Source organism: Theobroma umbraticum, unplaced genomic scaffold (genome assembly GCF_002168275.2).
Source record: "Theobroma umbraticum cultivar Fairchild unplaced genomic scaffold, ASM216827v3 scaffold_56.0, whole genome shotgun sequence".
NCBI lineage: Eukaryota > Viridiplantae > Streptophyta > Magnoliopsida > Malvales > Malvaceae > Theobroma > Theobroma umbraticum.
The window spans coordinates 1,852,355-1,874,707 of record NW_018397256.1 but is presented as its reverse complement, the minus strand read 5'-3'; the positions used below and the strand labels follow the sequence as shown (position 1 = coordinate 1,874,707).

General features: G+C 29.7%; 1 protein-coding gene across 5 annotated transcripts in view; it reads left to right on the top strand.

Annotated features, from left to right (window-relative positions):
* LOC110410391 (calcium-transporting ATPase 10, plasma membrane-type-like) overlaps positions 1 to 22,353 on the top strand; it is a 48,259-nt gene that overhangs the window by 3,884 nt on the left and 22,022 nt on the right. The window contains exons 2-3 of one of the 5 annotated variants that reach the window (XM_021420045.2): positions 16,518 to 16,590; positions 22,209 to 22,341. The gene's annotated coding sequence lies outside the window, so the exon portion shown is untranslated. Of the gene's footprint in view, positions 1 to 16,517; positions 16,591 to 21,748; positions 22,070 to 22,208; positions 22,342 to 22,353 lie in introns of those variants that run through there. The other 4 variants (XM_021420047.2, XM_021420046.2, XM_089782698.1 and 1 more) reach the window with 4 other exon arrangements.

Below are 22,353 nucleotides of genomic sequence, written 5' to 3'. Positions count from 1 at the left end.
TTGGGAGTGCCTTATATACTTGAAAAATCAACTCTGATGGATGTTAGATAGATTCTGACCATTGGAAACAGTTTGGAGACTGTTTTAGCCATTAATCTGTCTTCTAGCATTCATACTCAAATTTTTAGATAGCATGCTCTTAGTTGACTAACATTTCTAGTTAGTCGATTAAGTCGCTATGTCTCTAAACCCAGTTTCTAGTAGTAGGCTCTTAGTCGACTAACAATATTTTTTAGTTGATTAAGTCATTTCCGTCTTGAAATTCAGTTTTTGGTAATAAGCTCTTAGTTGACTAACAATGACTCTGGTAGACTAAGTATTTTCTATTTCACAATCTGCTTGAACTCGTCAACTTCTCTTTTGAATTTTATCCAACCAACTCCCTTGATTATCCAATAAAGAGGCTTCTGTTTTATTACTCAATTGTAGCTCTTTATTCTTATAAGTTTTGATGTTTGCTTTTGAATGAATAATATATTATTTAACATTTATTTTTGTCTTGTACACTCAAATAGAAAAGTTAGACATAGATAAATGGGAATGTTTTATTATCATCAAAAATTAATGGAGCCAATAATCTCCTCCTTTTCTGATGATGAGAAAACACTCCTTTATTAAACGCATAATGTTTATTTTTTACTTTTATTTTGCACCAAATTGGAATTTCTCCTCCTGAGTGTGAGCTCCCCCTTAACGTATGTATGATCTTTTCAAGTTATTTTATTATTCAAATAAGTAAACTTTTTTCCATCTCAAAAAAATATAGATTTAGACATTTTAACAGAGTGCCTTTATTTATGCTAACAAATCAATCAATAATAAATAGATAGAATATTATCAACATTGTAACTAACTATCACAAGCATTTTGTCAACATATCACATCCATTCCACAATCGACTGTCATCAATACATTAAACACAAAGGCATAACAAAAATAAGTTCTTAGCATTCAAAAGTCATAAGCAATTCATCAGCAATTGGAATCAATCCATTAATAGTTAAAGTAACATATTGTCATAAACATAAATAGCTCAGCATTATCAAAATTAAGTTCCTAGATTTCCCTTAAAAAGTACTTCTATCCTAGCTTATTTTCCTTAGATTCCTTCTACTTTCTCCCCTTAAGGTTGCTTCACCATAACCTATCTCCCTCTTTTTGTCATTATCAAAAAAAAAATACTGAGCACCCAAGTATGGACTTAAGAGGACTCTAAGAGGGTGGATTCATCTGTTTTAAAATGGATATTGAGGGGTTCAAGAGATAGCACAGGTGAGAATTTTTGTGGTGAAGAATCAAGAGAAGAGGTGTCTGAAACTTGGAGAGGTTGCTGAATGGTGGATTGAACTGGGGGTTTAGCTTTTTCAACTAATTTGGAGGACTTTCTCCTCTTCATGAACTTTGTCTTAGTGGCCATGGTCTTTTTGCCTTTACCAGTTGGTTGGGATTTAGCTTTGGTGAATGCAACTGCTTGTCTTTGTTCTTCGTCAGCAAGTTCACTTTTTTTGGTAGTGTGAATCAACTTTAGGGAATCCTTTGCTGATGCTGACTTTTGAGCCATTTTCATTGTTGTTTCTTTTTTTACTTGTTCTTTTCTAACCATTTGGTGGAAGACATCATGATTCAAATTTCTTCAGAGTTAGTAAGAGATGATCTCTCTGCCTGTGGTTTAGAGTTGTCATTGAAGAATCCAATTTCTTCAATCCCTTCATTAGATTCTTTTTCATTTTTAGATTTAGGGGTGGGTGATTTCCTCATAGGACCAGATACTGGTTCATCACCTTCAGCTTCAAAATCAAGACTCTCACTTGCTTGTCCTACTGGAGCTGAACTTGGTGCTGTAGAAGCATGTTTAGTTGTAGGACCAGAATGTGATTTCCTTTTGTCCTTTATCCAATTTCCCAGCTCTTACAGATTTTTTTCAATTTTCTCAATTCTTGCAGCTTGGTCAGTGAGTTTCCCATCAATTCTCATCAATATGGTTAGAATCATTTCATTCAAAATCTGTGAAGGAGTTGTTATTGTTTAAACAGGGGTTGTTTGCTCATCCTTTTGAGTATCCTTGGAAGTCTTGAAAAACTTTTCTCCATACAGTTTGTATCCCATCTTTGACAGGCTCCCTAGATACATAGCCTGATCTCTGCTCTTTACCTAATCTAACTCATATCTGAAACTCTAGATACCTTCTTTTTTTTTGCAAAAGAGGTAATTATATTTCCATAAGGTAAATATATTTGTCAACCCTACATGTTCCATTCATTCTTCTATCATGAATCTTCCTAAATTAAAAGGAGAAGCATTACATGCATACTGCGTCATCCATATATCCTGAAGACTCATATAGCTAAAGCTTTCACCTCTTCCATTAACTATTAAAGCTATGAAGTAGTGCAATATCCTAGTTTGTAGACTTTTAATAAAACTTGCATAGCTTTTAGATGAATATCTTTCAATATTTTTAGTGATTACTTCCCACAAGAATGAGGGATCATAATTTTTTAGGATTTCATAGCTTCTCACATTACACTCAACATGCAGCTATTCTCCCAGATCAGAGGCAGTAACCACAAACTCTTTTCCATTCAAAAACACATTTAGACCATCATTCACAAACTCCTCAGGATCACCTAGTTCATTTTCATCCTATGCAATCCTAGCATAGAATTCTTTTACCAAACTAACATTATAAGTTCTGTTCTCAATAACACTCAATTTCTTCATCTTCATTTTCTTTAAAATATTCTAATAATCCTTCTTTAATTTCTGAAACTTCATTAAAGCTTTCCCAGTCAATGTATTTCCCGCATAAGATAGGAGCATTTTCAATTTTTCTAAACCTAATCTCATGAATATTATTTCTGAATTACAAAGATGAAAGGTTACCTTTTGTAGAGAATTTTCCTTTTTCCTTCTTTTTCTTTGATTTTTGTTCTTTTTCTCTCTATTTCTCCCCAATTTCTACAGTCACCTAAGCAGACTCATCTTTCTTCTTCTTTTTCTTTAGCATTTCAGACAATGGACTTTCTTCCATGGATCATTTACCCTTCTTCTTTTTCAAGATATTTTTAAGTAAAGAGGATTTGACCATAGGTTTTGTTCAGCTCAATTTTAGGGTTTTAAGAGTTTGAGAAAGGAAGGTTTCAGTTTTAAGGGATCAGTTTCAAATGAGAGAGAATGAGAGGAGAATGAGTTGAGAGAGTTTAATTTTCTTTAAAACCGTCATACTCCCCTTTTTAAATGTGATTAATTTCTCTCTCTTTCTAAATTCAAAGTTTTGCCTCTCAATTTTTTTAGTTAAGCTATTTGTCCTTTTCTTCTTCACCCGATAAACTGCCTCTATTTTTTAAAAAATTATATTTTTTTTTATTTGGGCTTCTTAAATGACTAAGTTTTACTATTGTCTGACTATGTTTTTCATTAAAAGAAACAGAATGCTTTTAGCTGGTTAAGTGATGCTCTTAATCAACTATGTGTACACTGTCTTACAATAAAAATGCTCATAATTTTACTTAAAACTCTTAAATACTAGCCATTCCTAGATTTCTCCTAATTTTACAAAATCTTTCCTCATTTAAGTGTTTGGTAAATATATCAACTAATTAATTCAAGTTGTTGACAAACTCAATCTTAATGTCTCCCTTAAGCACATGGTCTCCAACAAAATGATGTCTAATCTCAATGTGCTTTATTCTTGAGTGCTAAATTGAATTTTTTGAGATATTGATTGCATTTGTGTTGTCACAAAATATTGGAACATTATGCAAGGTCACTCCAAAATCTTTTAATTGTTGTTTAATCTATAAAATCTGAGCACAGCAACTACCTAAGGAAATATATTCAACTTCAATTGTAGATAATACAATAGAGTTCTGTTTCTTACTTGACTAAGACACAAGCATATTTCCTAAAAACTGACATGTACCACTAGGATACCATAATCTTAAATTTTATGTGTCTAAAAGGTATCTAAAGATTCTTTTTATAGTAGTTAAGTGTGACTCTTTGGATTAAGATTGAAACCATGCACATAAGCATACACTATATTGAATATCAGGTCTGCTAGCAGTTAAATAAAGTAAAGATCCAATCTTAAGTTTTTAGGCTCGATCTGTAAGATGAAAGTTGAGAATTCACATGTTTCTTTAATTCCTTTTCTGGTTTTGACTCTTTGTGAAAGATCACCAATGATCTATTCTTATGGATGATCTTTGATAAATTTTTACCTCTTTGAAAGATCAATGTGTTGACTTTAAGTTCTTTGTAGATTTTCTAAGGGTAGAGGTTCAACTTTTCTTCTAAGTGAATTTTCTTCACTATTTTTCTTCTTTTCTAGGCTCATTTCTTCCATTTGTCTTTCAAACTCCTCTGTATCATTTTCATCAATAAAAGCTTCCTTTTGCAAGAGGTTAGATTCATCAAAAACTACATGGATAGATTTTTCAATTGTTAAAGTTCTTTTGTTAAAAACTCTATAGGCTTTGAGTTCAAAGCATATCTTAAAAATATTACTTCATCACTCTTAGCATCAAACTTTCCTAGAGAATATTTTCCATTGTTCAATACAAAACATTTACAGCCAAAGCTCCTAAAGTGAGAAATATTTAGTTTTCTACCTTTGTACAGCTCATATGGGGTTTTTGATATTATGGCCCTTATTGATACTCTATTAAAATTGTACGTTACTGTGTTGACAGCTTCTGCCCAAAAGTACTTTGGTAGATTATTTTCACAAAGCATAGTTCAAGCCATTTCATTTAAGGTTTGATTTTTTCTTTCTGCAACTCTATTTTGTTGAGGTATTCTAGGTGCAGAAAAGTTGTGATCTAACCCCTTTTCATTACAAAAGTTTTCAAACTCATCTCCTTCGAACTCACCTCTATGATCACTTCTAATGCTAACTATGACAAGTCTTTTTTTCATTTTAAACTCTTACAATTTACAAATGCAAGTAGAGCATCATTCTTATGAGTAAGAAAGTAGACCTAAGTATACCTCGAGTAGTTATCAACTATCACAAAGTCATATGATTTACCTCCTAAGCTAGTTGTATTGATTGGACCAAATAAATCAATATGCAGCAATTTAAGACGTCTAGAATTTGAAAAAATCTTCTTGGTTTTAAAGGATGTTCTAACTTGTTTACCTAGTTAGCAAGCATCACAAATCTGATCATTCTCAAATTTAAGTTTAGGCAATCTAAAAATCAGATTTTTTCTCATCAATTTTGAGATAGTATGCATGCTCACATGTCCAAGTCTCCTATGCTCACATGTCCATCATTTGCCATAAGACATGTTTCATAATTAATCTCAAGATCTTCAAGAAATATAACATATATATTCTTGATTCTTTTTCCTATGAATGAAACTTTATTGGTATTAATGTCTATCACTTCACATTTATATGAAGTAAAACATACCTTAAAGCCTTTATCACACAATTGACTGATACTTAATAAATCATACTTTAAACCTTTAACAAGCAACACATAACTAATTTGAGCTTGAAAATTTTTACCAATAGTTCCTATACCATGAATTCTACCTTTTGAGTTATCTCCAAATGATACAATACCTCTCTTTTTCTTGTCCAGCTAAGCAAATAACATTTCATTTCTAGTCATGTGTCTTGAGCAGCCACTATCCATGTACCATGGTTGCTTCTCCTTCAGTTGAGCTCTTGAACTTATGCCTTTTCGATTATGCTCAACTTGCAAGATAGATTTTCAATTTTCTTAATAGGTACCTATACCTTGATGGGTCCTACTACATACAATCCTTTTGGAACCTAAATCCTTTTTGTTTGCTGAATGCTTCTTTTTCTATAACAATTATAAAATAGATGACCAAGTTTATTACAAATATAATATTTAGAAGAGGCATTATCAAAATTTTTCTTAAAGTATGTATTTCTTCTTGATGTTTCTTTCCTTATACTCTTAAGGGTAGTATTTTCATCAATAGCTTCTCGCAAAGCTTCAGTTTTGTTTTCTAATTCTAATTTCAAAATTTTATAATCTGTTTTTTAATGTTCAAGTTCAATTTGAAGAAAATTTCTTTGTTCAAAAACAAAGCATAAATCATGTTTTATCTTTTCTAAATCATTCTCAAGAAATAAAGTCTTTCTTTTCAAAGCTTTGTATTTTGATGCAAGTTTTTCAAACTCATCATAAAGGCATTTATATTCTTCTTAAAGTTCATCAATAGAAATATCACAAAGAGCAGAGCATACCTCAGATTCATCACCTCTTGCCATCAGACATAAATTTGCACTTTCTTTAACTTTCTCTTCTTCAACATTTGTGCTTGAAACATCACTATTAGACCAAGTTGCAGCCACCATTGCCTTCTTCGATTTTTTAGTTTTCTTGGGAGTTTCTTCCTTCAGCAAGGGGCATTCTAACCTGAAGTGTCTAAGCTTCTTGCTTTCAAATTATATAATCTCTTCCTTCTTGTTGGACTCATTTTTATTTCTGGTTCTGCATGAAGAACCTTGATCTCTTCTATACCATTTCTTAGCCAATCTCTTATCTCTTTGTCCCATAAGTTTTCTGAATCTTCTTTCTACCATAGTCAATTCTCATCATCATTAGAAGATAAATTATCCAATTCTTCTTCAAGAATACTTACTTTTAAGGCAATGCTTTTCTTCTTTTCTTTTGCTTCTCTTTTGTCATCTTTTTTTTTATTCTTTAAGCTCTAGCTCAAAAGTGAGAAAAGACCTACAAATTTCATCCAGTGCAATGACATTTAAGTCCTTGGCTTCACAAATAGCAGTAACTTTTGGCTTTCAATTTTTAGGTAGGCTTCTAAAACATCTTTTGACAATTTCATGTTCAAAAATTAGTTTGCCTAGCTGACTGAGTTTATTGATGATGTTAGTGAACCTATCAAGCATGTTGGTGATATCTTCACTAGGTTTCTTCTTAAACATCTCATAGTTGTGAGTTATGAAAGCTATTTTGGACTCCTTGACTTGAGAAGTCCCTTTATGGATAATCCTAAGTTTGTCCCACATTTGTTTAGCTATGGTACAGCTCGACACTTTATTAAACTCAGTGGGAGTTAAGGCACAATGTACAGTATTTATTGCCTTAAAGTTTGTCTAAACCTTTTTTGTTTCAATTTCAGTCCATTCAACCCTTGACTTCGGAATCATTTCATTTGTCACTACATTTATGATTGAAGGAATGAATGGTCCATCAGTGATGACATTCTATATTTCAAAGTCTATTACCTTTATATAGATACACATTCTAGTGCTTCAATAGGGGTAGTTCGATCCATCAAACAGATGTAGTCTATTTGTGGACTATCCCTCAGCAACTACAGATTTTTGAAGAGCCATTTGGATCTCCTTTAGGATGTTAAGCTTTGAGAATGAGAGATTGACTCTGATACCACTTGTTCGTACCAAATAAATGTGCTAGAGGGGGTGAATAGTATTTTTGGCTCTCACTAAACTTGATTTCTAATTGAGAACAAGTAGAAGGTCCATGATGAAAAGTTCAATGCAAGATGAAGGAATGATTTAATAAAGAATGAAAATGAAAGATAAAATAAAGCTTTGGTGGATCAAATAAACTTCTCCTCACTTTAAAAATTTATTTTAGAAAATTATCACTACCATTTCTACATCATTGGATTATTAAATAATTAACTAATTCTACATTTTAAATCCATTTTTTAGCACTTTACTTTTACTAAAAATAAGTAAATAAATTAACATAATTATAAAAGAAAATACATAATTAAAAATATAAAGAATTACAAGTAAAATACTTCAAAAGAAATTTTTCAAGAAAATTCTTTTTTGCTTTGCTGGGTTTGGATGTGATTTTGGACTTGACCATCTAATGGGTTGGATGGCACTAAGAATGGGCCTAGAGTAGGGCCAACCCAATTTCTCTTGCCTTTGTTTTCTTTTTATTATGTTTGACTAGCGAAATAGGATGTAATAGAATAAAATTATCATTCTATGAGAACAAAATAGAATGTTTGTTATGAAGTTTGGTTCATAGAATTAAATAAAATAAGAATTGTTATTAAGTAGTTTGGTAAGTAGAAATTCCAAGATTTTGCAAGATTTTCCTCCAAAAACAAGCCAAAAAAAGAAGCAATTTTTTTAAGGATTAAAGGGACCAAACTTACGGTTATTTTTTTATTTTTTTCCTTTGCCAACACTACTTTGTTTTAGCTTATTATTTAACCTAAAAAACCTTATTTTTTCTTTATTTCCTTTTATTCTCTCCCTTTCACCAGCCAACCTTCACCTTTCTCTTTTCTTCACCATTACCACCATCAACCACCATTGTCAATATTGCTTGCTAGCAATGTTTCTACTTTTTCTTCCCTCTTTCCTATTTTCCTTCTTTCTTTCTTTCTTTTTTCCACAATCTCTCTCTTATCTTTGATCTCTGTTTTTTCTCACATTATTGACCTTTTTTCACCACTTGTAAATGGCACACGTATACCGCTGCCTCTTACAAGTCCAAATTTTAAATAAATTTGGAATTTATACCACTTTAGAAAATTTTAGAGTCGCCTCTTGATTTCTATAGTTAAAATTTTGAACCAGCTTTGTAGGCATTAAGGTCACAAGTTTTGTCATTACTAAAGAACTTATTTTAGAGATTGGTTATAGGATAAAGAAGGAATCAAAGCAACATGTCCTGCTTAAGATAAACTTAGCCTTTACCATTTCGCTTTTGGATCAACTCGGTTAGGGTTGGAAATTATATAGTGCACTTAGCCTTTGCATAATATCTCATGCATTTATGTACATTTGAATGTCGCATGCTATCATGCATGTATCAAAGAGATATAAGTGAGTTGGCAATATTTGGTGACCCATCAATCACTAAAATAATGCATGCATGTAAAGTTATATGTTGTTAGTGCAATAAGCTCAAAGTGTGGAAGTTCAAGAGGTGGGGTGAATTGACTTCTCTTAAAAATTATTTGCAAATTTGATGAAAATAAAAATTCCTAGTAAAAATGCTTCTTTTTGGAAACAATTTAAGTCGTGAAAGATTTTGTTTAAATCAATATTGAAATCCCAAGAACTTGAAGATAAAATAAGAGACAAGGACACAAGAATTTTTATAAAGATTCGGTCTCCTTTCCTATGCTCTCTCCTTTAATTCATTAAAGAATTTTGAATCCACTATGAAAATGCCTTTTAATGTCCAAGTACAACCTTTACTATAATCTTTTAAAGGATAAGATTAAACCTCTCTACCTTTTCACTTAGTTAAGGTATAACCACTTAGCAATGAATAAAAGATGAAGTTTATAAAGATAGAGTGCCTTTTAAAGGCTAATGAGCTAAATGGGTTTAAGCTTAAACAAAGTGGGTACAAGATATAATAGGAAATTTAGCTTAATAAATGCTAGGATGAAGACTTGGATGCTAAAAGAGAAAGAAACAAGTGAACTTGAGATTTTGAGGATGTTCTTTTACTTGATGGTGTTTCTGGGCGTCTTCTTAATCTTTAAATAAAATGGGAAGCTTCAATATATAATGTTGGAAGCATATAGAGTTGTTGAGGTTCATTTATGGTTGAAAATAGCCATTAAAGCATTTGATGTTAATTTGTCGCGACTCAAGAATCGACCCTTGAAGTTGAGGGGCGGGGGGAAGGGGGGGGTCAATCAGTTCTTTTCAAATTCTCAAAGTTCAAATATCAAAAACAGAGCGAATAACAAATTTCAAGTATGTTATCTTTAAACCAATAATTAGATCAACTTTGATCAAAGTTCCAAATTCAAAATCAATTCATTTTTCAATCTTTCATTCCACAATATCAAAAATAGAATAAGCATTTATGGAGCTCTAGCTTAAGAAGAACAAATGGAATCAAAGGATAAAGATTCATCCCCACTATCTGGACTCCAAAAAGCGTCATGGCACCAAAATATAGTTCAATGCATATAGTTGTTAACTTTCAATAACAAAGGGTAGGGTATTGTCCCTACTACTTGGAGCAAATAGAGTGTGTTGTAGCACAAATATATATTTTGATGCATAGAGCCATCAACTTTCAGATGAGCAAAAAGTGTCATCACACCTGAATGGTCCCGTACATATAATCACCAGCCTCAAAGTATACAAATCATTGTGCATAAAGACTAGCATCTACTGTCGCTAACTACAGGTCCTTAACTTAATAAGCTCCATTAAAACATTTTACAACTTTAGATTTCATTCAAATATTTATATCAAAAAACAAAAGGTGAAATAGTTCACCAGCAAAATCAAAACATTGAAACATGATTTCTCCAACATCATCAACTCAATCAAAATCAATGTGACTAATGTTAGGGTCTTTTCAAATCATTTTCACCATAAGTTTCCAAGATCATCATCATCATATCAATCCATAGACTAATTTTTAGAATTTTGAGATATTAAAACATTTTAAAGGTTTGTTCCCCATGCGTAAAACTAAATACATATTAGGCATATTTACATAACATATACATAGCTTTCATTAAACTCATTTAAATTCTCCATACAACATTGAAATCCTAGAAATAATCCATGCTTCATCGAAACAACGTTTTAACACAAAATCATAGACAAGACATGCTTAACTATATCAAAATAATTAAAAAGTCATATTTCCTCTCTTATATGAAATGTGCCTTTCTTATTAGCACTTTTCGACGATAACTCGACCTCTCAAAAACACTAACTTTTCCAACAACACCTACCAAAATATAATCCATCATTAATACCTTATTTTTTAGGCATAACTTTCACAATATAGATTTATCTGTTCACAAAATTCTTTACTTAATCTTTAACCTAAAAAATCAATAGCTAAATCTTATCTAACTATAAATTTAAACTTCGATTAGTTAGAATTTATAGCAACTTTATCTTGGTGAGCTTGAAAGTACCAAAACCATTCCAAAGACCTAAGTTTAGATAAAGAAACAAATTTTTAATAAACCAAAATTTCTAGAAATCAAAACCCAAAGATTTAAAGTTTTAAATAATATAACCTTACCTCTAGAAGTTCTTAAAACAGAAATCTGAGCTTGAATATAAAATCTAGTGGTCCAAAATGGTGTAAAGGATGGGAAAGAAAGAATAAAGAAAAAAAGAGAAAAAAAAAAGCTGACAATAAAGAGAGAGAGAGAAAGACAGAGAAAGAAAGTGTTTAAACATTTAGGGAAATACTTTGGGAGTTTAGGCTTTTAAACTTGTGTGAAAATTCCATTTTACCCTTATTTTTTTAAATCAGTAACATAAGTATCGATACTTTTAGAGTAAGTATCGATACTTTTGTTCTGGGTTTACAAATATTAATACTTCATGAACAAGTATCGATACTTGTTCATCAGGATGCATGTCTGGGTTTCAAGTATCGATACCTCATGAATAAGAATAAATACTTTTGATCCATAATACAGTTTTTAAAACTAAAACAAGAATTTTGACCCTTTTTAAGTCTCACCTTTCAAGCAAACTCATTTGGTTATCAAAATGTACATTTTCTAAGTTGTAAATGTTCAAAAAATCATAAAAGGCACATAATTTTACCTGTTTACTAAGTTAAGTTACAATTTTAACCTTAAGTCAAAACTGGGGTTCACATAATCAGAGCTTCCTTATTTGTTTTGTATTCTTTGGGGTGCTCAATGTTTACCATTCTTCCTTGTGCTATTGGTTCCTTGCTCGCTTTCATTTTGACACAATTAGCTAAACTGAAAAAAGCTTGTCATCTTTACCTTAATCTACCGCCCATCAATGATTTTTTTGTTGCCATCTTTTATCGCTACTTACATCTCTAACACAAAGCAATGGTTGAAAAAGGAAAAGTCATTAACTTTGTTTTGTCTCTACTCTAAGGTGTTGGATGAAAACATCCCTCATTACCCATAGAGGTTGAAAATGTTCCTTAATGCATCCCATGCAACCTTAAGGTTGAGATTGTCCATGACAACCGTGAACAAAATACTTTCCACTCATCTTCCTAGCTTCTCCATCCAGGTTCTTGTCAACAGTACCATTAGTTCTTTTTGTAGTCTCTATTAACGATAATAAGTCGAGATCCATTGTCCTTTTTGTCCTTCCTCATGACTTGCATAATAAAAATTTGTTATCTTGAAAGTGATAATAACCCTCCATTCATAACTCTTATGTTTTTTTGGAACCTCACATAGATTAGCTTTTACGTTTCTTTCTTCTTTTAGGAACACCTTAGATTACACTTTACTAGTATTTAACTTAAATAAGGATGTCAACAGGTAAGGTGTCTGTTATTTTTAAAAACCCAAACCCGAACCCTATTAAATTATAAAGTACTTGAACCCCATAATTACTTGTATAAAATTTAAAAATATTACCCAAATTCGTACCCTAATATCCTATAACTACGTTAAATACTTAAACCCATTAAATACCCATTTCGGGTTAGAGAAAAAAATAATTAATCAATTATATATATAATTCCTTTTCATGTAATGTCAAAATATAGATTTGGTTAAATTGGAAAGATTATTGGTTGTTTAAAAGCATAGTCAAGGTTCAATACCTTTTAAAAACATACAATATATTTTACACATATTTATTTATAAACAGGTTCGAGTATCATATATTCAGAGGGTGATACTTGTATTTCACCCGAAGTCAATATGGATAGTAAAATTACTACTTGAATCCATCCTAATACGAATATAGGGTATCCCAATCCTATATAATCGGGTTAAATACTAGTAGGTACCTGATTAAAGGGTAACTGTTGCCATCGCTAAATCTAATTTAGAACTTAAGGAAAGCAACTCAATATGAAGTAAAACTCTATTAATTATTTAAACTTCAAATTTACATTTATAATAAAATCAATTTTCATCAAGAAAAAGTTTATACAAGCCTGTATTTTTTGTCCATTATAAATTATAAACATTGATAGATCCAAACATTTAACATTTAGAAGGTCCAAACTAAAATTTCATAATTATAAAATATTTTCATGACTTTTTAATTAATTTAATTTCTTAAGGTGTGTTTGATACACCATTGAAAATTCTCAAACCATTAAAAATGAAACTTTTCAATTGTTTAATTTGTTGAATGGCTTTGATAATTCATTTTAGAAACCACTTAAATGGAAGATTTTCAATAACAAAGTGTTGAAAATCTTAGCTACTTAATTATTCAATCTTTTTTTATTTAAGGAAAAATTTGTCATTTAATTACATTAACCTTATAATTTCTTTCCTGTTTAATTTTTTTTCCATTTTAACTTTTACTAATGTAAAAATACTTAGAGGAAATTCAACAAAACATCTATTTAGCAATTAATTTTCAATAGAATACCAAACAATTTTTTCAGAAAAATACAATAATTTCTTTCAGAACTAAAAAAAAGTACTTAATTTTCACTATTGAATTTTTTGATAAATGATATTAAATCACTGAGAACGTTTAAATCGTTTTCTTAAAAAAATTATTTAAATATCATTTCAAAGGGTGAGAAAGTTTTATTTCTGAGATAGAATAATCTTTAAAATCGTTTTTTGACAAATTTGCATTTATAAGGTGCAGACAAAAACACATTTTCTTGAAAATTTATGTTTTTATAAACAAACCTCCTCTTTTTAATTAGTTCAATTACTAAGCAATCTATTGAACTTTTTGACCTTTGGGACACATTAATATATATTTTGATTAGTTGTTTCATAGAGAATTATATATCCTGGTTAATATTAGTTCATGTCTGCAAGTATCCAATATTTTTCTCAATCAGAAATGTAGCAAACCTCGTTCAAGAAGCAAACTGGGTTGTCTCCTTCATTGGCACATGCACATATCCCAAAGACGTGAAGGGAATTGGGTAGAGGAAAAGGGGAAATTTGTAAGGTTATTCCTTACTGGAAAGCTGAAGCTACATAAACCATATAGCTTGGAGAATATAATTAATATGACTAAACTCTACAATAGTGTATTAGTATTTGAAATTACAGCATGCCACTTAAATAACATAGACACGAGAAGTGCCTGACATATGAAGTCCACCCAATCTCCGTCCAAGGATTAAGGAACATGGCCTATCATGTGATCGAGAGCAACTGCTCAGGACTTTACTTGTTGACTGGTGGATGCAGTCTTCACGGTTGGTCCCAAGGGCAATGTTAGAGGAAAATTAGCGATTAACACTTTTTTTAAAGTTAAAGATTTTAAAGGTAAAAAGAGATGCATGAAGAATGATACACGTAAATGAACAAAATAATAAGTCATTAAGTCTAAAAAAAAAACTAACTTTTTTTTTTATCTAAAGATAAGAATTAAGCCTAAAGTGTAACTAAACTAGAGAGAAATTCCTTGCACCATTCTCTCTCTCTCCCTGGATGGTTTGAAATCCATAGCAACAATTCTTCCATACCATGTTTTGAATTTCTAGCCATTTGAATAGAATTTCCCTATTGGAACTGTACTAGTTTTGCTACAAATTTCAGTTACATGCGATTTTGCAAATTAAGTGTGTAACATCCTTGATCAGTCACTTGAAATTTTACATTAGTTGATCATTCAGTTGAATCTTTAAACTCTCAACTTCGGACCTTGTTATTCTTGTTGATAGCTTGAAAGAACCCATTTGTCAATCAAGGTTATCTTCATTCTTCAACTAGGTTGTCTAGATTAATTGTCATTATATGAACATTAGCTATCCTTCCTGAACCATTTAAAATTCATTTTGGATGATGCCGGACAAGTTTATTTGAAGGAGGATTTTAGTTAACTCAACTCAATCTGTTTACTTTGGTCACTTAACCTTACTGGTTTGGATTGGTGCACTGTCATGAGCTTTTTCATCTATAAGCTACACTGGATTCGATTAGTCATATTCATAGTTGATCAACTTCATTCATATGAAGGTAGTTTCTCTTATTGTCATGATTGCTTTAGTTCTTGTCTTGACAACTGAATAATTCCACTGATTTATCGTTTAATCACATATGTTTACTATTTGTTCTTTAATACAAATACCCAATCTTTTCTAAAGCTAGGTTTACTAGTGTAGGAGTTTTTGTCGGACACTTGAGTTCACATGTGAAAGCAAAAAAGGAGAATATGTATTTTGCTAATATTAAAAAGTATATAGAGCCAACACTACTCAATCGTCTTTTTTTAGGTAAGACTGCGACATGGATGCAAATCCTCTGCTGTCTTTTCATGCCTCCTTAATTTCTTGCCAAACCCCCAAACAAATACCACCACGTGTCCCCTTATAAATAATTATGATAACCTTTATTTAATTTTGTCATCTATCAGAAATTACTTCGAATTTGTTCAAAACGCGAACCGAGCCGAATCAATTTGCAACTCCTAATGAGAACAAATTACAAGTTTTTGTTAACTAATAGTTAGACTATTATATAATTACGGGAGTGACGAGTTTGGTGTTCCTAATCCTAACCAACTTGCTTGGTGAAATTATCAGTAAGTAAATATATAAAATAAAATATAGAAATGTCATATAACCTTCCTATTTCTTTACGTAATTTTGTTCTTATACGAGAGTGGCGGTGGTATTACTTGGAAGGTAGGGCAGGAGTTGAGTTGGAATTCAGCACAAAATAAAAGACGTTGTTGGTATATATAATTCTGGGTACGTTTTGCTTTGGAAGAAGAGATGAAAGAAAACATAGGGTGAACATGCAGCGCCAGAGAGCTTTTGGGGTATAAAAAAAGAGGAAATTAAAGAATTCGAAGACTAAAGTACTTTTGACCGAAAAATCAGCAAGTTGGATTGTTTTAACCGTGGTACAGATGTAAAGTGCATTAAAAAGTATAGAACTATCTTGTTTTACAATTTTGCAGCCAAGGCCTGCAGACTGCAGTGCCCATTGTTTTAGTCCTCCCCTCACTATGGAGATTTCCAGACATGTCCATAACCTTCTGGGAATCTAATTCTTGTTTGATGTACGCGCAAGTGATACTGGTGTGGTCTATCGAACTTCAAATCATACATTCCCGCAAGCTCTGTCTTCTTCTTTTCCTCTCTTTCCAACTATATTCATAAGCTTATGGATGCATTAGCCAGGTCTTTATATAATTTTACGTAAAAATTCATTGAATTTGAGTTACATAAAGCGACACATAGCGCTGTATGACTCTCTCTTTGTTCCATAAACCTTTGCTTTCCCCCACCAAAATTCTCAGCTTAATTACAAGTTTTCAACTCCTAGTGGGTACATATCTGCTTCAATTATTTATATTTTCTTCTCCTGTTTTTGGCAGATGGTTCTTTTTCCTTTCCAATTAAATTATTATTATGAAATCTGCCACCAGTCTTCTCATTAATGAGCTTATAAACCTTACTTAATCATAAATACAAAATATATGGAATATTTACATTTATTGTACATGATGCTGCATGAGTCGTGCGAATCCCAAAAGGAGAATATTTATATATATATATGCAGGATTTGTTGCTAAAAGAGAGATATCAGAATAGAATATGGCAGGGCATCTCATTTACCTCATTTTCTTGATTGATGCAGAGTGCAGAGGCTGGGAGCTTTGATTCTTTTCTCATCAGCTGTACCATGTTTTCGGATTCTCTGCATTTTCCAGGTATGTATCTCTATCTATTCATCCTTTGCTATGTTATCAGCTTGCGACCATTTATTTTACAAAAATTAATATTCTGTTTGGTAAGAAGGAAAAAAATGGAAGCAATGTAAAAGGGAAAAACATGAAAGAATTAAAATTTGTTTTGCTCTCCCAGATTTTGGTGCAAGGGATAGAAAAATGGAGGGGAAAACGGACTTGAGAGTAAAATTATAAATAAAGTCGTTGATTTAAGTTGATGGATGAATTATGAATACATGAATGATTAATTACATAAAACAAAATAAATAAATATTATTTTGCTCATTTTGAATGTGTGTAAATGTCTTTTTATTGATTTTATTCTTTTCATTTCAAAATTATATCCACTTTCATTTTAACACTTACAACTCTTTGTATATTTCACACTAATTTTTAATAATTTATTTTACCTTTTGAAATTAAAAATTGTAATTTATCAATGTTAACAAAAACGGTTAAAACATATTAAAAACACTAATGTCAAAGCGTTTTTCTTAGTGAAATTTGGATATCCAATATAAAACAAAAAGAATAAAAGTAACTAGTATTTTGATATAAAAATAATTTTTTAACTGTCGTTGAAAACTTTAAAGCTTTTTAAATATTAAACATGTTATAAAATTATATAAGATATCAATTTTAATTTAAAAATATTAAAAAATTAATATAAAAAATTATTATTAATAAAAAAATAATATAATATTCATAGGCAGACGGGATAAGACTGAGCTTGGACCTAAGTCAAGGTTTTCAATGTGCCAAGAGGGCCTGGTTTGGTGCCATAAACATGTGACATGTCTATTCGTCATTCCAAAGAGAGAAAGCATTAGTTAGCTTCAAACACATTAGAGAGCGACAAATGTTCTAAAGATGAGAGGTGATTTTTTTTTTTTTGTTAAATTGTTGAGGAAACTTGCAAAGGATTTGGATTGACATAGAGGAAGAATCGGGAGAGAGAATTAGAGGAATTGGAGAAAAAGGTCATGGCCAAGGGTGTGTTAATGATTAATTTGGTTAAAATCTTCTTTTAATCATATTAAGTGAATGCGTTCAAAAAGAAATCATGAATTTATTATTTTTTTATTCGTTGAATGCTTATTTTCCATGAATACTTGAAAGTAATAAAATTTTTCTTTTTCAAAAATAAAATAAAATTTTAATTAATTAATCAATTAATAAATTCGATTGATTAATTCCTACATGATGTAATAATTTAATATGTTTATATTATTATATGAAAATTATATCCATGTATATATTATAATTAAATAATTTATGTACAAATCAATTAAGTCGATTAATCAGACAAAAGTTTCAGAAAAATAATTGACTTAATTGATTTGTAATTTGTTTCATTTTTAATTAATCAAATAATTAAATTAATTTAATTAGTTTAATCAAAATGTTTTTATTAATTTAATTTTAATTGAAAGGAGCTCATTTTCTGTAACTAAGAACAAAATGGTATTAGTCAATTTTCAAATTCATAGACCATATTTGAATCCTATCAAAACTTGAATATAATCGCATAACATTATAAAAAATTAAACCCTATAAATATAGCACTATCTATTGATTATCCAAATCCGTTAAATATCCAATTAAATATCTCAAACAATAATGACTAAGAACCATATAAAAATTAATTTATATTTATTAATTTATAAAAAAATTGATTAAAATAGCAAAGATTGTGTGAGAGGTAAACGGGCATAAAAGTTTGAATTTCATAAATTACAAAATTTTGAGATATTTATATAGTATTAATATATATATATATATATATAATACATAATAAAAAAAGAGTTTGATTGGGAGTACCAATGAAAAAGAGAAAAAAAATTAAAATTAAAAAATATAATTTTTTATATAAATATTATTTTTTACTGTATTTTCTTTGTAAATATTTTTATTCATAAAAAAATAAAATATATATAAATATATATAATCAAGTTTGAGTTTAAGTTATTCTAAGAATAATACTGAAAACCTATTCAACTTTCAAACTCAAGTTTATTCGATAGCGAGAAGAAGAACTACGGAAAAAAAAAAAAGGAAATTAAAAAATGAAAATAAAAAGGAAAAAGAACGGGAACAAAATAACAATGTCAATAAACTTATCACGTAATCTTTTCGCTCTCTCTCTTCTAAGTTTCCTTTTTGTTTCTTAGACGATCGAAAGTCGATACTTTTTCCTTTTCGCCATTTATGTTTTACTTTCTTTTCTTTTCAAGGTAATTATTTTTCAAAATAGATTATTGATTTTCATATGCCATATCTCATTTTTCTTTTTTCTTTCTAGATTAAAATACTAATAAATAAACTTACTATTTAATCTATTCTTTTTTTATTTATTTTTCAATTTTTTGGGAAATATATTTTTAGAAAATTTCTTTGATTTAGGCAATTTCCAAATTGTATATCTTATTTTTAAATTTTTTAATTTACTCGAAATAATTTAATATGTTTTATGAACGATGCAATCTTTCAAAATTACCATTTAATTTCTTTATTAATTGATTGAATCATCATTAATGCATACATTTAAACAAACAATAAAATAGAAATAATTAATAGTTTATTTTAAATGCGCGAAGAGCGGAAAATAAACTAATAAAGTGACTGACAGACACAGAACTTTGATTAACACACGGAACAAAAGAAGTATGATTGGGGTCTTTCTTCTTGACACTTTTCTTCATTTGAAAACATGACACCTGGACCCGCCAGAACATACCACATCCTCCGTGGCTTTCTGCGTTTGCAAATGCACATTGCCCTCACGTCTTTTCCCTCTTTATATTATTACATTAGACACGCACCAAAACACTCTTTAAAGTTATTTTAAATATTATTTATAATATTTCATATATTGTATACTAAAATTGGCGAAGACCCAATTATTATGTAAATAAAAAAGGAAAGTATAGAAAGACGGTTGTGTTTTAGAGCAAAAGGTACTTTTACGTAGTATATAATTAAAATAAATAAATTTAAAGTGGGTTTCGATTCTAATATTTAGAAAAATAAATGATTAATATAATTTTACTAATTGAGTCGGTAACATTTAACTTGCGACAATAAATTCAGTTACTCCCATATATAAAATTATATATATATATATATATATTTCTATTGCTTCTTGTTGTGCTTAACATTTAATTATATTTATATAATTATTTTTTTAATATAAAAAAATATATAATTATTTTTTACTTATATTATTAATTATTTTATGATCATTAAAGGGTCTTCTTAATAGAAACACTTCCCAGCATTTCGACTACATGACGAAATGGGATAAAATTCAAAAATTTTCTCAAAACATTTTAAAATAACATTTTGATCCTTTTTATTTTAGAATGATATTTTTGATGTTTATCTGTTAACATCATTAGTAAATTGTCAAAAAAAATTAAATTTATTACTACATAAATATTTTAAAATATAAGTACCCTTTATATTATTTTTTAATTTGAACATATTCTTTTTTTTTAAGAATCTGCTCATCATTCTCTTAAAAATCTTAAATAGAAAAAATACTTAAAAAATTTTCATTTGAAAGTTTGAAAACTTAAAATTGTATATGCCATGAAAACTATAAACTTCTTTTTTTAAGTAAAGTCTCTTATGATTAAACTCTTTATTTCTTCAACATTTTGATATTTTTATTTTCATTGAAAATAATGTATTAAAATATAAATTTTCTGTTCAATGATAAATACTTCAAATTTGATGGTGTTGGGTCAAGGAATTAATTTTATACTCGTGATTACTAATTTTGTTGAAAATTTTTTATCCAAAATTTGTTCTTTGAGATTAGAATTTAAAGTGACTTACAAAGATTTTGACTTAATCATTATATATAAAAAGTTTTAAATTTTTTTATTTTTTTTAAATATTAAATTTTATCAAGTATCAAAGTGAAATAAAATACCGTATTCATAAATCTCGTTATAAAATTTTATTAAATTTTAAGTTTTTTTCTCTATCAAATATTAAATTTAAATTTTGAAAAAAAACATGAACAAATTTTTTAAAGAGAACTTTTATCTTTTAAAACATTTATGTAATATTAGATATATTTTTCTAATGATTGATTAACAGTGTTAATAATAAAAGATAAAAATATTATTTTAAAATAAAAGAGACCAAATTATTCGTTTAAAGCATTTTAAAAAGGCCTTTTGAATTTTACGTGTCGGAACGATCAACTGTGTTGCTTGGCCTTATGTTTGGCCAGGAATTGCGCGGCACGGTTGTAGCCATCCGACCGCGCCACACCAGCTCTTACCACGCTGGCATCATTGGATTGTCATCCTCCATTTTCTAGTTTAATTTTTGTCCTTTTTTAATTTAATTTTAAACAATGATCTATTTTTTGATACACGACAATATATAATCTTTATATTTATACATTGTTACTTCAATAAATACTGTCACTTTATTAATAAAATAAAATTAAAAATTTTTAAAAACTTAAATTAAATATTAAAAATTTCTTAATAATTAATTAAATAAAAAATAAAGTATTTTTGTCCAACAACAACTATGAATTTTCTCATTGCTACACTATGATGTTGCAATTTGATGAGTCACACCTTTATTTAGAGTGTGTAAATGATTAGTTTGGTGAAATTAATTTTAAAAATCTCAAAATTAAAAAAAATTAAACTCCTTTAAACAATGAGACAAAATCGAAGTATTTGTACTAACCCAAAAACCCAACACCGAACTATTTCGATTAATTTGCTATAGTTATAAGCATTACTCACTTCAATTAATTCAGTTAATTTAATTAAAAAAATTTTAAATTAAAAATAGAATCGATTAAATCATTTTAATCTAATTTAATTAACCAAAATAGCTAAATATCAAACTAATAAAACTGAAAAAACTAAACTTACTTGGATATAGATCAAATCTTCCATTCGATTTGAATTTGGACTCCCCTACCCTTAACATACAATTTTGTTAGCATAAACTTATATGGTTTCTTATTAAAAATTTAAAACTTGCGCAGTACATGGTATAATCCGAAGAAACTGTAAGATGTCGGTGGTGTAATCTAAAATATAAATTTGAAGTCGCTGATAGATTAGTGGGTATAAAAGGAAACTAGCAATGATAGAGAAAAATGATCTCCCATCGCGAGCGTTATGGGCGGACTGCGACACTTGTGTAAAATAAAGCAAAATCATGTGCTGCCACGTTTAAGCTTAGCAAATGTTCTCTTCTGGGTCATCACAAAAGCGCGGTCCAACCGCCCGATGACAGCTTTGTCCCCTCCCCCTTCCCCTGATCCCCAGCTGGCTTAAGGATGCAGTCTCCGTTTGTTAATCCAAAAATAAGAAAAAAAAAATACGGAAACAAAAGAGGAAACCACGTTCGCTGCCAATCGGAGTATGCACATTCAGTAGGATCCATTGATTTCCTCTATTTTCTGGCAAAAAAGAAAAAGGCAACTAAATAGTCGCATTCTCTTCTTTTTCCTTCTTTTTTGTTCTTTCCTTTTTTTCAAGTACCAAATCATCGAAGCGTAAGCTTTAATTTCTCGCCTTTCTCGTCTATATTGTAAGGCTACTGTTTTATTGAAATAGTTTCAGGGGATTTGGAGTAAGCTCGAGGGAAAGCTACGAGAAGCGTAAGGAGAAAAAGAAGAAAAGAAGCCAAGGAAGCAACAAGTGCTTTCGGCGTTTTGTTACAGTCACAGAGAAGAGAACCGTAACGCAGGTACCATTGAAT